This window comes from Rhodnius prolixus, unplaced genomic scaffold (genome assembly GCF_049639745.1).
Source record: "Rhodnius prolixus isolate KJV_2025 unplaced genomic scaffold, Rpr scaffold_7, whole genome shotgun sequence".
Classification (NCBI taxonomy): domain Eukaryota; kingdom Metazoa; phylum Arthropoda; class Insecta; order Hemiptera; family Reduviidae; genus Rhodnius; species Rhodnius prolixus.
In genome coordinates, this window is record NW_027411582.1 from 36,993,985 (window position 1) to 37,011,009 (window position 17,025).

The window sequence follows — 17,025 nt, forward strand, 5'->3', positions numbered from 1 at the left end:
ATATTTGCTAGATGTTAAGATTTTTCACAAGAAACGCGTGTAAGTTCTGAAAGCATGAAACGGTTCGTATTGTAAAACGTGTGGAGTAATAGAATTTCCTTTTTCTTTTAATATAATGTAGTATTTATTTTTCCTTTATCTTTCTAGGCAAGAAAAGTCTTGTGATCTTGTCAAATTTTCACCGTCAAGGGTCCGAAAAAGTGATTTGGATTTTTCACTTCTTTCCAATTTATTTTTGAGATTTTCTGAAAAAGGGCTCTAACGTTTATCTTTAAGTTATGTACCCCCTTTGGTACTCATGGTCCACAACTTTTATAGAAAGATTTTCCGAGGAAAATTCAGTATAAGGGACCCTTCTTGGCGGTTAGGTAGGTAGATAGGCATTCCTCTGAGAAACCAGACGAAGATTATGTACTATTTGTATCCTACATATTGTGAAGGGCTGTTCAATATGTTGCTAAAATTCTGAATTTCGATGAAAATTCCATAATTGGATAATTATTCAAAGAAAAATCGATTAAAGGGACTCTGGAAAGATAGTTCTTTCCTTGAAAATGCTATTTTAGAATAAAAATGTCTTGATAAAATTCCCAAATTTTGTAGAAAATACCAAAAGTACCATTGAATGGATTTTTTGTTTTTTTTTCCAAGTTTTTGAGATTTTCCACAAACTAAACTTTTATCGAATAATTTTGTCAGGAAAATTAATTTTAGGGCATTTCTGAGCTTTCCACCGAAGTGACATTTCAATGTAATGCACTGTTTTATAAACTGTGTTATAGGATGAAAAATTATTGCCAGTTTCAGTCATTATAAACTTTATTCTGCCGAGCTTTTCGACCTAGGGACTAGGGTCATCTTCAGGGCTAATTTACAATGTACTATTTTACATCACTAGAGGGTTGGTGTGTCTTCTGTCTAATGATGTAAAACCGTATATTGAAAATTAGCCCTGAAGATGACCCTAGTCCCTAGGTCGAAAGCTCGGTATAGTAAAGTTTATAATGACTGAAACTGGCATTAATTTTTCATCCTATTGAAACTATGATTCAGTCACCAAAAATAATGAACAGTAAACTGTATTATGTTTCAAAATTAGAAGTTTAAAACAAAAATGTTTAAGTTATAATTTCGACAATAATGGTAAGAGGTGTTATTGTTAGTGTCTCTAACAGATTTTAGTTTCGTAATTATTTTTTCTTCATCAGACTTTATTTTTATATTATATTTTAGATCAGAATACTTACCAATTGTATAATAATATATCAGAAGGTAATCAATAATTCTATTCTAATGAAAGTCTTGATGAATAAAAACAATGGTGACCGAAAAGTGTAGCGATAAATAATTTTTCCAAAAGATATTTTGGCCATCCCTGTTAGACATTCAATCAAAATAAATTTCTTCATTTTTTTACCTTCCTTTTTTTGAAAAATGTGATGTTATGGTAAATAGTACAATGATTGGGAAATACTTTACATATTCATCTCATTAAAACCACGTCTACATAATATTTAGTTAATTTCTTTTGGGTATTAGAAGAAATTAAAATGTTTTATCTATATCTTCCAACGTTTGCAAATTTAAAATTTCGTGTTCATACACTTATATTTGTTTTATTTATTTACAATACGGGCAATCACCCAGTTACAATGAAATATAATTTGAAGTAACAATTAATAATAACGTAACAATAATTTATAGAATGTACATATATTCATGGACAACTTAGTAAATTTTATTATAGTCGATAAAGAATTTAAAGTTTCTCTACTTCATCTGATCTGCTTATGCTTTAGCTACAAAAAATGACAACTAAATATCATGCATAGTTGGCTGAAAAAACAATTTTTAATTTCTAAATCACTGCTAAATCCTCCTGCAATGTAAATCATGTATCAAATTTTAAACATTACTATTTTACAGCTGATCTACCCGGTCAATTTTAATAAGACCTCCTGCAAGTCGTTGTGAACAGATGAGCATTCTACGACTTAAGGTGAAGAAAGATTTTTTTTGGCCAAGCTTTCGACCTAGGGACTAGCTTATCTTCAGAGCTTGTTGAACATATTTTAATAGAAACAGATTGCAATGTACAATTGTAATTGTATAATTTGTAAAATGTAACTTATATTTTTATAACAATATTACTACGTTTCTTTAAAATTAATTTTCTACAACCCTGAAGATGACTTATTACGTCGAAAGCTTGGCAATAAAGCATATAAACAAAATTATATCTGAAATCGGTGATAATCTTTCTTCCCCTTGATTCATTGATGGTATTAAAGGGCGATTCCACCAAAAAGGGGAAGGAACGCAGGCAATCCAAAATGCCCGTTGGTTTAATGAATCAACCAAATAAGATGAACAATTCTCCACTTCAAACTCATCTTTCTTTTACTTGATGCTCATCAGAAATTCTTTCCAATTCTTAAATTTTGGCCTCAAAAAAGGAATTTAATTAGCTTTGACTACTTTTATTGTTAAATCGCAAGACAAGGAGATCAACTATTTGGAAGATTGATAATTTCAACTTTAAATCAGCTGCTTTAATTCTATCAGTTCTTTTTCTTTCTATTCGTAAATTCAATGTCTTTTCTTCCATCTTTGTAACAAGTAAGACCTAGGACCTTACAAGATACTGGTATTGGTACTTTAGAAACTCATCGTTTCTGGAAAAATCATTAAATTATAAGGTAAAAAATTTAAAGTAGCATGAAAACAAATGAGAAATGAAGTTCGTGGAATTTTATTTTGTATCTATTTTCAATAAAATTGCAATCGATTAATTGAAGTGGTACTTTCGGATTATGGCATTTCGATAACTTACACAGCTTACAAAGTTTAATTTATTTTGTATACCAGGTGGCAGGATATTAGTTAAATATTGATTTTAAATTCCTTTAAACAATCCTTGAGAAATAGGGTCAATGTTAGCTGTATACCTGGCTTTATAAATACGGTTCTTCAAATAGGGGTTCCAATAATTGTTCCCTTGTTTCTTGTATTTAAGCAATATTACATTTTATTGTAATATTGCAGCTATAAAAGCCACAAGTACTGTTATCTGAATAATATAACCATTCTTTAATGGATTTTCAAAAAACTATTTCTTCTATTCTAATAGCTTATTTCTTTTACGTGCAAAAGTAGAAGTTATTAAGTTACACAAAGCATTATTATTTTATTTTATGATTTAAGGCGCGTCAACAGCTGAGGTTATTGACGCTCGGAGCTTTTTTTCTCAGTGCACTGCCGGCCTCTGGACAGTGTTCTCTCGTTAAGGACAACACTGTCCATCTCCGGACAGTGAGCTGTAAGAAGCTCTTTGAAAGAGAAAATGTAAGGGCCAGCAGCTGAATTCGAACCCGGGTCCTCCGCGTGGGAATCCAAAACGCTAACCGCATTATTTAAGTAAATATTTAAAAAATTCTCGCATGAACCCTCTCACGACTTTCTTCTCTATTGTAATTCTTAGAGGTGCTATTTAATACTTTTTTCAAAGCTCTAATTTTAGTTTAAAATATTTATGTATTCATTTTTTACAAACATGGTTCAGATTGGGAAATTGAACCTTACACTTTAAATGGCCATTTTAATCTTCAAGATTAAACTAAATGTGCCAAAAAAAATTAGTGAAATCGAAGTTATTGATATAAATTGAGCAGCATTGTTCATCTTTTTTTTCATGGCTTGATTCATTAATCGAGAGAGAGAGAGAGAGCGATTGTTGCCAATGTTAGTCTAATTTTTAATTTGTATTTATGGCAACCTTTCGATCTAGTGACTAGATCATCTTCAGGGATGTGGAACATATTTTACTCTAACAGATTACAATGTACATCAGGGGTGTCAAACTGGCGACCCCCGAAGTAATTCCTTATGGCCCACGATATACTGAAATAAAATGAAAATAGAAAAAGGTTTTTATGAAGGAAATGGCGCTTAGGGGGAAGATCGAGGCTAAATGTCGGTACACACAATTCACCAGTTTCCGTTTAACTACTGAAGACCAGTATACACGTGGCCCAAGGCGTTTCCTATGGGCTTGAACGAACGCGCTGACTTAGTTCCCAGCGACGTTTGGAAGCGAAATGTTCTGCCACTCTCAGTTGAATTCTAGAATTATTAGGTTTTAAAAGGACGAAGTAGGAATTCCCAAAAGATATTCCTATTTAGGTGAGAAATATCCAAAAATGTTTGCTGAACAAATTTTTGTGTTATTTTTTTAGAGTACGTCCTCGTGTGAGCAACGATTTCCGTCCATGAAATTAAATAAAAACGACATACAGATCAAGATTGACTGGATAAACATCTATCTGCCTTAATTAAGATTGTCTGTTCTCAGTCTCTGAATCCAGATATTTTGGAAAACTAGGGAAAATTTTTGTAAAAATATGTTGTGGCCCCTTCGTGAATCTTGCCTGATGCACCACCAAGTGGCCCGTTGTGTAATTTGAGTTTTTCACCCCTGCTGTACATTGATTTGATAAGTGCTCTTCGATTATGTTTCATAGCCCCAAAGATGTCCTAGTCATTAGCGCGAAAGCTTGGCCAAAAAAATTAATAATAATCTGAAATGGCCAATAATTATTCGACCCTTTTTGATCTACGTTTATTTGAGATTAGGAGAGAATCTGATATGGATTATTTTGAAATAATTAAAGCGCAGCATCACTTTTTCAAATTCTCTGTATCTCATTTCTTGTGGAAACTCAAAATGTAATACTCAAAAATATAAATACTCAAATATTATCCCGGCCATAATACTTTTCTCTTTCTTCTGTATCTTACAGAAAAGTAAAAAATAAGTAAACAAATATTTTAAAAGTTACTAATTTAGTAAAAAGGCTTGAATAAAAACAAGAGTAACGGTATCTTGTTTAGTCAGAAATTGTATGATTTTTACCACAATAACTATGAAATAATAGAAAATTCCCCGACTGGGAGTTAGTTCAGGTAGTTAGGGACCTTTGTCTTTGTACTTTTGTTCTAAATTTTCAAATATATTCCTTTCATTTATAATTTTATAAAAGTAACACTAAATTGGCAACAAAATTAAAAAAAAATATAGTTTAAACAATCTACAGAAATAATTTACAAAAGATCAATAATATTATTGCACAATTGTTACTTTTGAGATGGGGCAAACAAATATCTCACTTATCCTAAAACTCATGTTAACTTTATCTGAAAAAATTTGCTGACAAAAAAATAATATTAATAAGAACCGTACATCATGATGAAATGATACTTCAAGAAGAAAACACTTATCAAAGTATCCCCAAAAAATAAAATTTTCTTTTTGTAAAAATGATGGAGATGATGAAATAATGTTCACTGAAAATAAGATCAAAGAAGACTGCTAGAATATAGATAATCTACTTAGTAAAAAGGGTGGTACTTTCTGCTGAAGTACTTTGATAGCTATTTCACAGTCAGGTCTCTTGGTGGGACCCAAACTATATACATAAATTTTGGCTCATTGCATTCTTGAGTTTTAGTTTTTGAGAAGTAATTTTTTCACACACACACACTCAGATTATTTTCTAAAAACTATTTATTTTTTTGATCTCAGGGGACCACAAAAAGGAATTTTACAGTGAAATCTCCAAATTGTTTACTTAACATTATCACTATACATTTTCTTATTAAGAAAACGTTGATTTTTCCGTAGTTGGGCGTCGGAAAAGCGAAATTAATTAATTAGTATGTGTATATATAGGATGTTCACGGAGGAGGAGTGGTCGAAACTTCGGGAGGTGATTCTGGGCATCATTTGCAACAAAAAATTCCATATAAACTATGGCTCAATTCGGCTCCGATTTATAGATATTTTTATTTTTATGTTTTTTCAAGGTATTTACTACTTTTTAGCAAACAGTTGTCTATATTTCTCAAACTATTATAGCTACAGCAATTTCAATCAGCTCATTAGAAAGACGGTTAAATTATCTTTTAAATAAGCTAATTTATATTCCAAAATAATAATATTAAGTATTTCACTTTGTGGCCCAAACATAAGAAATAGCAAGTTTCTAATTTTTTCCAAAAACTTTGACTTCATTTTTCTCAAAAATATTATATAAGTTTAAAACGTACACTCCTCATGAAAAACATCTACGTACGATCACCTTTAGGAAAGGTAGATCATGAGTAGTGGTTATTTTAAAAATTTGTGCAGAAATCTGTGATTAATTGCAAAAAAGTGGGCCTCAAAACAGCATCCGCATTAGGCAAGGAATTCACCTGCCATAAGAATATAACTGATCAGAATCATCAAATCCAGTACGATTTTTTGTAAACGTGTAATTTAATAATTAATTAATTTAAGAACTATATTCAAAAATATAAAATTTACATTATAAATAATAAAATAAAATAAAAAGAAGAAAAATGAATATGATGTTAAATGAGTGTTAGGTACCAATTTCGAAAGAAAGGATTTTCGTTTAACGAGTTTAGATCTGTGTGCTATTCTTTAGTTAATTTACAAAAATATGCTAAATATGTGAATAAAACATAGATTTTCTTGAACTACTCAATAAACTTTTGGAATTAACAGGTTGTGAAGAACATATTTTCTTTACCGAAGGGGATTGCAATGTACATTGATCAATAGTTTGAACAAAAATCATTTACCTTATTAAAAATTATAATTTGTTTTTCATTAATAAAGGTTGAGATATTTTCTGTCCAAAGAAGTTTGCCTATAAATTATTCTACTTATCTAACTTAAACGTAATAATATTCTGTTTCTATCGTTACAGGAATTGCGGGATTGTAAAAATCCCCGGGAATGCGGAAGTGTTAAAATCCCCGGGAGTGTTAAAATCTCCGAAAGTGCGAGAGTGTTAAAATCCCCGGGAGTGCTTACTTCGGGAGTGATTGATTACCCTATATTAACTTGGAGTGATTACTTTTATCCTGTGCGTATTAAAAATAAAAATAAAATGCTCTGGTTATTTTCAAAATTACGTCACAGATAGTAAATACGTCACAGTCTCATTTTTTAATATCAATAATTTTAAACATTTGAATAATTTTTTGGGGGGTTAATTCATTTTTTTTGGCATTCCTTGGAGGTTGGGGGATCGTCTTTCCTGTACTTAAGTGCCATTTGGAGATAAAATTTGGTTTTACAATTAGAATCATCTTAGTAATTCATTAAATTCTTAATTAAAAAGTAAAATTTTCCACTTTGAACTTTAGACGTTTCAGACTTGAAAAAGTTATCTGAATTCATAATTTTTCAATGTGCGCTTATTTGCCGAAAATTAAATAAAATCTTTCTTCTTTCGTTGAGATATTTTTTTTAAAGTAATCTTCTTTAACCGACCATTTTTGTCTAGAAGATTGTGAAATTTGGGTGAAAATTTAATATTTAAATTTACAAATTTTTATTATTCATTTGCCCATTTAATTAAAAAAAAAAAAAAATCTTTTGAACTAATATTTAGAAGAGAGAACACCAAATAATGGAAATAAGTTGTCTCTTATAACCCCCTAGTTACCTTGCAACCCCAACTACGGTCAGGTTAACCTGGTCTGCGAGTATAAAAGAGCGTCTTGCTGGTCAAGTTAATCAGTCTTCAAGTTACTTCAATTGTGAACACTTCGGTGTAGTTAAACAGTGGTGTGGTTCTGTGGTACCAGGTAGTTTCTCTGTTAGTACCAGTTTTCAGATAATCAATCGCTGTTCTTGTATTACTAAAATTCTAGAAGAGTCTGCTTGTCTCAGAGGTTTGTGATATTATTGCTTAACTCATAATTACGTTATTATGAATCGCTTTCGCTTAAAATTTATCTATGAAACCCCAAACCTAATACATTCTGTTATGATACTGGTTAAAAGTACGTACAGAATGTGTTTAGTTCTGGTGTTATCATGATGTTCGACTGGCTACATTACGTTTTTAATGTATATATAATATATTTTTGTGATTTTTGAGTTTTGCATGGCTGTTATTTAATACCAAATCAAACATTGATATATATCTTGGTTTAATAATTAATTTTATTGTTTCCCAAAATTTTAAAAGCAATCACGTCGATTTATAAAAGAAGTATTCACAAGTATTAGACAGTAAGTATTTTTATCATCATACTAATCAAACTCATTTTAGAATTCGTGATATCTGTTCTTCTCATAGTTCCTGTAGCACTGTGAACAGTTAGTGTACCGGAAGTATGGAAAGCAACAGTATTACTGGGAAGTCTCAGTGAGAACTTAAAATTATTCAGTGCCAACTGTATTTTAATTGTTTTTTTTTAATTTGTACTGAGTGCTTGTGGTTAATAATAATCTTGGATAATATCGTGTAGACGTACAAACAAGAATTGGTTGAACTTTTATGAAATGCTGTTGCCCTCCTAAATTTGGCCTTAACTGTGCCCTTATATTTCAGTAAGGCTCAATCTAGGGGCGCATTAACATTGCATTAATCGTATACTAGGATTGCATTTCCTGTCGTACAGAAATCGGGAATCAATCTTCCTTACACATACATTGCTAATTGTATTGAAAATCAATAGAAGTGTGTGTGTCTGGGCGATTGGTTCTCCCACCAAAAAAGAAATGAAAAAGAAGATATTTCAGTTCGTCCGAAGATGCTCTCTGCTTTCGATGGGTATGAGTTTAGTCCATGTCATTAAATTAACTCATGACTAGATCCATACTCGTCCAAAGCGGTTGTCGTGTTGAGTTGCAACATGTCGCTAAAGTGATTTCCCAGTTCGCAGGACTGGCTTCTGGGAAACAGCCATATGTAACAATATGGCCATCATGTTCTTCAGGTCGTACACTTGTTTTGGATTCATTAGAAGCGAATGTGTTGTCACAATATATATTTTTTTTTTTTATTACAGGAGTCTCCTTCATCGATCAGTTCTTGTGTGGCCTGGGAGCGCTAAGTAATCTAATATGTCCGCCAGTGCAACCGTGTTGGACCTCTGGTTCAACATCCATTTTGAATAATATTCTCATTACTAATGGCCTGCTGAATTTTGTCTTGCTGTTTACTAAAAATTAGTAGCAAAATCCAGAAGGCTGAGAGTAATAGAATGCATTCGCTGAAATGTTCAGACTCAGGAAGATGGGAACTACAGTATTTATGAGGAGAGCAGCATATCGATCCAAGTGGAAGAACATTAGAGTTCTCGAGATGTCCGACGTCATATTTGATATTTACCAATTAAATTATCAAAATGAAATTTTTTTATAGTGTACTTATGATATAAAAAAGCTATTTGTATTTGTTATGTTCAGATCTGCTCATGGATACATAATTTCAAATATTCACAGAATATATAACCAATACATGGCTTAATCAGTCGCCCTAGACAAATACATTTTGTTGTTGATAGGAGCAATATATGCATTTGTCCAGGGCGATTGTATAGTCAGCATCAACAGTGGCTCGTCTATTTTGGAAGTTCTATCTAGATCAAGTAAGAATTTATTAGCCCATTACCTCAGCTGCTGCAGTTAATATATTTAAGCAGTGGCTGTTGTTATTGGCAATAACATCTTGCTAAAATACATCGACGACAAGAAGTACATGAGAATATAGAATAATGTTCGTGACGCAAGAGAATCGTGAAATTGCAGGAGTTACATCATTTCAATATAATAAATAAACACCATTTATACAGATTCTCGATAAAATGAAGTCAATGTTCGTATCATTGTTTGGTTACCTTTTTTCGATTACGTTCTAACATAAATTCTCTTTTATCATAGAACATACTTTTGTCTACTTAATTGCAATCAACCAGATCACAATACCTGCTCAAATACTTCAATTGTGATTGCAGAGGAGACAGTATTGCTCAGAGGCGAACTTAGACGTAAGCCAGGCTTTCGATCGTGTTTGGCATCCTGGATTACTGTTCAAACTAAAAAAGCATCTACCCTCAACATACCAGCTCATTCTGCGCTCCTATCTTTCAGATAGGTTCTTTCAAGTCAGTACTGGCTCAGCAATCTCTACACTACTCTGTGCATATGCAGACGACACAGCCATACTAGCCACAAGTACACATCCTTCATCAGCTTCATACAAGTTACAGGTATAAAAATAGAATCCTGGGCTAAGAAGTGGCGGATTAAAATGAACTCACAGAAATGCCAGCATGCCACATTTACTCTCCGGCGGGGCTCCTGTCCACCTGTCCTCAGCAATTTTCTTCCTTGTACAGATCTGGTGCGCTACCTTGGACTTTATAGATAAACGAACTACGTGGAACCCACATATTAGGCTCAAAATGAAAGTGCGAATCTGCTTTACAGACTACTTGGACTACACACTAGAACTCAAACAATCCTCAAACCTGTGTAGACTTACGGACTAATGGCTGTGGGGTTCAGTCAAACCTACAAACATACAGGCATTTCACTCAAGACTCCTACGACAGATAGTTGACGCTCCTTTCTACGGTGACTAACCTCAATCTTCACACCGACCTTAACATCCCCTTCGTACCCCCAACCAGTGTTCCCTCTAATTTTTTGTGACCTGTGTGCGCACTTTTTTAAGTGTGTGCAGTTTTTTCCAAAATAAACAAATTTTGTGCGGCAATTTAAGAAAGTGCATATAATAAAAAAAAAGACAATACAAGAATAGTATTAATTTTGTACCTATTTATACGCATTGACTCGATCTTGCCAGCATACCACACATTACAACGGAACACAATGAAAAATCTACCCTAAAATCAAATCAAATCATTAGTTCGTGAAGACAGAATTTAGCTGATTACTGTGGCTTCCCTTTTCCATTCAAATGGAAAATAAGAAAATTTAAATACTTACAATGTAATAACGTTGTCTGCTTCTAATTTTTTAAATTAACACATTCGTCAAAACAAACAAACAAGAACCACAATTCACAATTACTTATTATTGAACAATTTTAGAATTAAGGATTACAATTTTTTTGAATGGCATTTATTTTATAACTTCTTTCTCCAATCTTTTGGTTTTAACAATTTTGCATAAACTTTACTTAAATTTACATTGTTTCCGTCATTCATATATGATTTTACTCTCATCAGCATATCCATATGTTCCTGCAATCGATTTCTTTGTTTCGTTTTAATCAAAAAATGTTTGTGCGCGCAAATATTTTTCATGTGCGCTATGTTTAAATTTATGTGCACGCGCACAGCTTAGAGGGAACACTGCCCCCAACTCGCCAAGACTAAATACCAAAACTTTCATAAATACCATACTGCTTTCCCTACTTCTGCCTCCTCTGACATCCCTAACAATACTCCTCGCCGACTAATCACCAAGGGACCCGCGACTTCATTGCAGTCTAAAGAGCTAGACACATTAATATCCTGTAGAGAGTGCTACCGCTGGGTAGTTTCTCTCCTCCTACCTTTCACGCACTCATTTATCCTACATTATCTTATTTACTTATTGTATATATTTAAAATATATACAGATTGTGAATAACGAAATAAATTTTAAAAAAATTGTGATTACAATCATTTTTAAAATCTAATTTCATTTACATTTTAAAATAGAATTTATTTGTTATAATAAAAAATATATTATAAATTTTATACAAAATAAACATTTCGCACCATTTGATAAAATGGTTTCAATCGTTCTTAGTCCCCCATTAAAGTTAAGATTAGGCTTCGTCTGGCTCGGATATTATTGGTTGAGTTGAAGCAGCTGGGGCGAACATAAAGTCAGTTGCAATGGACGCAGTTACTCATGGTGTTCTTTTGATTGGTCGGCAAGGCTCAGTCTCCTTTTATATAACTCCATGTTTAGTTGCCATAACCATAGTTACAGCCCTCATTTACAATCCTATCGAGTCCAGAAGTATTTTTTTTTGTTTCCTTTAAGTTACACATACTCTACATTATCTATCCAGTAACCAGGATATCTTAAAACCAAATACTACGAGAGCTGATTGGAATAAGAGATGAGAGATGAACAGGCAAGTACCGCAATACAGCTTACCAATGCGGGCTGCGCTGGAGCGTGTTATTCCTACCTTTTTTTTTTTACAAATTTTTGTCCAGGAAGAAAAGGGGCGGGTGTTGGTCTATTGAGCTTCCGCTCCCGTCCACGACGCCTAATTGGTAGTTAGACGTTAAACCCCGCCTTCAGAAAAAATAGGCGATTACTATTTCCAGTAAGAAATAGTAGACAAAGTGCGTCGTTACTAAGTGAAGTAGTAGTAAACTACCAAGGCCAGCGTAAATCCGCTTTATTTCGAGAAAGGGCGCCGACGCTTTATACTGCCGGATTTGGAGTAAAGAGGGCTTGGGCAAGTGGATAAGGATAGTTTGGAATAAATTTTCAAGTGGGATTTGCCTTTTTTTTTGGATAATTTCGTTTATATTTGGTCGTATAATGCTGCTCTCATATTGTCTTCTACATTTAATATATAATTTTTATTTATGCATTTCTAAAATTTGGAGGCACACTTCAAAACTTTCGCGGCTCGCAAAAGTGCCGCGGCGCAAGTGGTTGTGAATCACTACCCTAGATAACGAATTGAGCTTATATAATACAACTTCCTGTCTTAGCAAGAATCTATTTCCCCCCACACTCAGTACAAATGAATATGCTTCACAAAACATTTGTCATTGAATGTGAAAGGTGATAGTTCTGCTTGGAATCTCGACGTCTTCAGATACTGTGGAAATCGTCGAATTTCTGTTTAGAATGCGCTTAAAGAAAAAGAAAATATTACAAAATATTACATTAAATTACATTTAAAAATAAAAAAAATTGTAAAACTACATTACTCGAAACGTAACATGGAATGAACACTGAACTACCTGAACCGATAGATTAATTTTGTAAAAACTACTTTTTTCTGACTGAAAATATTTCAAAACTATTATTATTTACGAAAAATTTAGAATATCTGTATAATTACAATACCTACTTTCTTTACTTTTTAGCTCTACAGCCCTTGTAGGGCCCTGGCTTCCTTAGTAATTTTCCTCCAGTCTTCTCTCTCTTTTGCCTTATACCTCCATCGTGCTATGCCCAGCTTGGCAATATCTTCTTCCACTTCCTCAATCCACTTTCTCCTCGGTCTGCCGACCTTTCTTCTTCCTTCAGGTTTATTTCTGTACAACTTACTTGTAATACTATCCCTATCCATGCGCTCTACATGCCCCAGCCAGTCAAGTCTTTTCCCTTTAATTTCAGCTACTATGTCTGGCGACGCGTAAAGCTCACTGAGCTCCCTGTTTTTCCTAATGCTCCAAACTCCGTCCTTCAGGTTAGGGCCAAATATTTTCCTTAAAATCTTCCTCTCCCAAACCCTTAGCATGTTACTATCGCTCCGGTTCAGCAGCCATGTCTCTGATCCATAAATTACAACCGGCCGGATAATAACTTTATAGATATGGAGTTTGTTCTTACGTGAAATGGACTTTGACTTCATTATCCGGCTCAATGCAAAGAAGCATCTGCTACCTGCAGCCAACCTCTCTTGAATTTCACTTTTCACATCCCGCTGCTTTGTGAATATGGCTCCCAAATATTTAAATGTTTTAACATTTTCAAACTTATTTCCGTTGATGTTCACATAACTTAACCGACATATTCTGCTGTCAAACCTAGAAGCTAACATGTACTTGGTTTTGTCACAGTTTACTCGTAAGCCAACGGACTTTGCCTCTTTCTGATTTTCCGGGCAACTAGATTTTCTATCAAGCAAAAAAATTCAAAAGAAATTACATGCAATACATATTTGTAAGTGAAAACCAGTTGAACTTGTAGAACAACATGTCTTATTACAAAATTGACAATAATTACAAGATTATATGAAGTATCCCGCACAAATTGATCTGGATAAAAAAAAATATTTTTTCAAAACAATGTCTGATCTTTTAACAAAGCAATTGGAGTTGTAAGAAAAATTAAATATAAAATGTATACTTCCTGTAAAATTATGAATATGTAACAAATAATATCCGATTTACAAAGCTGTAAATTATGATAACACCAAACCCCAATACATTACGGCATACTGGTAATAATCATGCACTGTATGCTAGCATAATGCATTAAGGGTCTGGAATTCCATAAAGTATACGTTGATGAGATGAGTTTGTTCGGTTCGTCAGAATATGTAACGATGTAACGTCCAACCATGCCGGAATAGCTGAATACTGAGCTATCCTAGAATGCACAAGGTAATCATCATTGACATGAAGCGCATGAACATGAAATCTCCGACAAAGTAACCTGCAGCAATTTACAAATAGACAAATTAACTACATATATTCGTCCTATGGAAATAATAAGGTAATACAATTACGCTCACTTATTACGCTTATCACTATAATCAAACAGATTAAGCTTGCAGCATGTACACAGGTGAAACAAAAAACTTATCGCTTTCTTGTACTGTTCGTGGAATATTTACGAGAAACTACCATCCCCACATCCAGGGCAACTGGACGAAGAAATACAGCTGGCACTGAATGTGAAAGGCAATAGTATCTTAGAGTAAACAGTAAGGACATCCCAGTTTGGATTCCGATTACAGTTCATGTGGAAGTCGAATTGTTTATACGTACTATTGTTGCTACCCTTACACTAATTACCGCAGCTAAACAGATAAAATATTAAAGGACAATACAAACCAAAAATAAGGGTATTAAATGAATTGAATTACTATTATAATAACTATCTAAGTAAACTGGTCAATCCTGAGAAATCGGGCGAATTTGATCTGATTAATAACCAGGAACTTTGATCCATGAAGATGGACATGTTGTAAGATATCTAGGCACCACTCGCCTCATATACACTACCTACAAGATAATACAACTTGTACAGATAGAATATACAAGGGAGAAGTATTAGATCGTAACTTAATGGATGGCCACAGGTAATTTTGAAAGCTACTTCCTAGCTGGTCATCCTCTTGAACATAAACTATGACATTGAACGAGACATTGTTACCCATTTCTTACTGCTTGGCTAGATAAAAGCGGAAACAGAGAGAATGAGGTAAAGACGTCTCGTCCTATTAGCTACAAATAATCCTGCAAGGCACTTTGCTGTTGATCGGGAACAATGATGTAGATTGGTACTCTTATACTCACAGCCATCAGGATTTTGCTGCTGGTGCAAGAAACAGCAGTTCAAAATTCAGAAGGCTACTAGTAAATAGAATACTTCGGCAGTAAACTGTGAAGCTAGATACAAAAAACACTACAAGAAAGCAATGTGACAACATATTAATAGCGTTAAACCAGAAATTCGAACCTAACTTACAGTTACCAAGTCTGTGCGCTTTTAGCAAGAATCTATTTCCCACATATTCATAGCTAATGAATAGGATAACGATAATACACTTGCAACAGAATGCGTAAGGTGATAGGTCCTTGTTGGAGTCACATTGTTTTAGACTTCGACGATTGAACTTATTAAATGAAATACATTGGCAATCTACACTTCTGGTACATTTACAGTTAACAGTGCCACAATAGTTTCGTTCAGGAAACCAAGTTGGTTAATCACAGTATCCAATTATAAACTAGTCGTGAGCAATAATTAACGCTAAATCCCAAAACCTTGTGGCGTAATCATGCACTGGAGCCGTTGATGAGGATAAACAAATTGTGGATAAGAAGTAACGATGTATCGCCCACCCACGCTGGAATAGCAGATTTCTTAGATATCCCAGAATGGTTGAGGTAACATCATTACTTGAACTTTAAATAAACTGACTGACTGACTGACTAACAATACATCCGCCCGGACATCCACTCCTATTGGTTCTGAATACAAGAGGAAATGTATGTCCAGTTCGAATGATATCGCTATATCGTTGCGACGATTGACCCACTGGTGACTGGCTTTCACCTCCCAGTCCACGAAGATTCCAGAGAATTTGGAGTTTAGATTGTTCCTAAACTTTTGCCTCACTTATCTGCCATTACTTCTAATCATGCAAGAGCAGATCTGTGCATCAAGCAGCTTTAGAGACCTCTTTGTGGTAACATACTATACTACAAACGAAATCAGTGTCAGAACAAAATGTACAGATGTATTGGTGTCTCATAAAATTGAAAATTTTACTTATATTATACTTATATAAGTAAGTAGAATAAGAAAAATAAAACTTATTTTAATATTTTACTTGATTATTAAGAGAAGTAACTGCCTCATTTTACTGACATCTTCTGAAGGTTGACGCATCTTGTCGAAAAGCTGCCAGCACTCATTTTTCCATATTCTTACAAATTCATTGGAATTTGGTATGCCCTAACTTAACATACAGCAACACGATAATTTCGGGACTCCTTAAGACTCCTGGGAGTGCATATCCCAAATCTTATACGTAACATAATACTGAAAAAAAAGAACTTAAGTCATAAATGGGAACATTAATGGTATTTGGAACCGTATTAAGCTACAGAACCCTACTGACGGGTTTTTCATAGACAATTTCCATTTCTTTAAACTAGTTAAAAATTTAAAAAAAAACTATGTGAGTTACCCTGGTCATCAAATTGTTCATGCGATGTCTTTCTGGTTACCTGAAGAGATGAGTTTGTTGTTCCTTCATCATGACACCACTCGCCTCATATACGCTATCTACAGGATCATACAACTGTACAGATAGAATATATAAGGAAGATGTATCAGATGGCCGCTGGTAATTTCGGAAGCTTCCTTGCTGGTTATTCTGTTGTGTATGAACGATGAATTTGGACGAGACGCTGTTACCCCATTCGAGCTGCTTGGCTAGATAGAAGCGGAAACAGACAGAATGAGGTAAAGTCGTCTTCCACTTTGACTCCAGAAATAATACACTTAGCGGTTGACCGGGTGGATCGGTACTCTCATACTGACAGCCATCAGGATTTTGCTACTAGTACAAGAAACAGTAGTTCAAATTGCAGATGGCTGCTAGTAAATAGAATAGTGCATCCATTGAGACGAACTGTCACACCGCTGAACTCAGCTGTCCCTGAATAAATGAGGTTACATCATATAAAGCTTCTAATATGAACAGCAGGAAG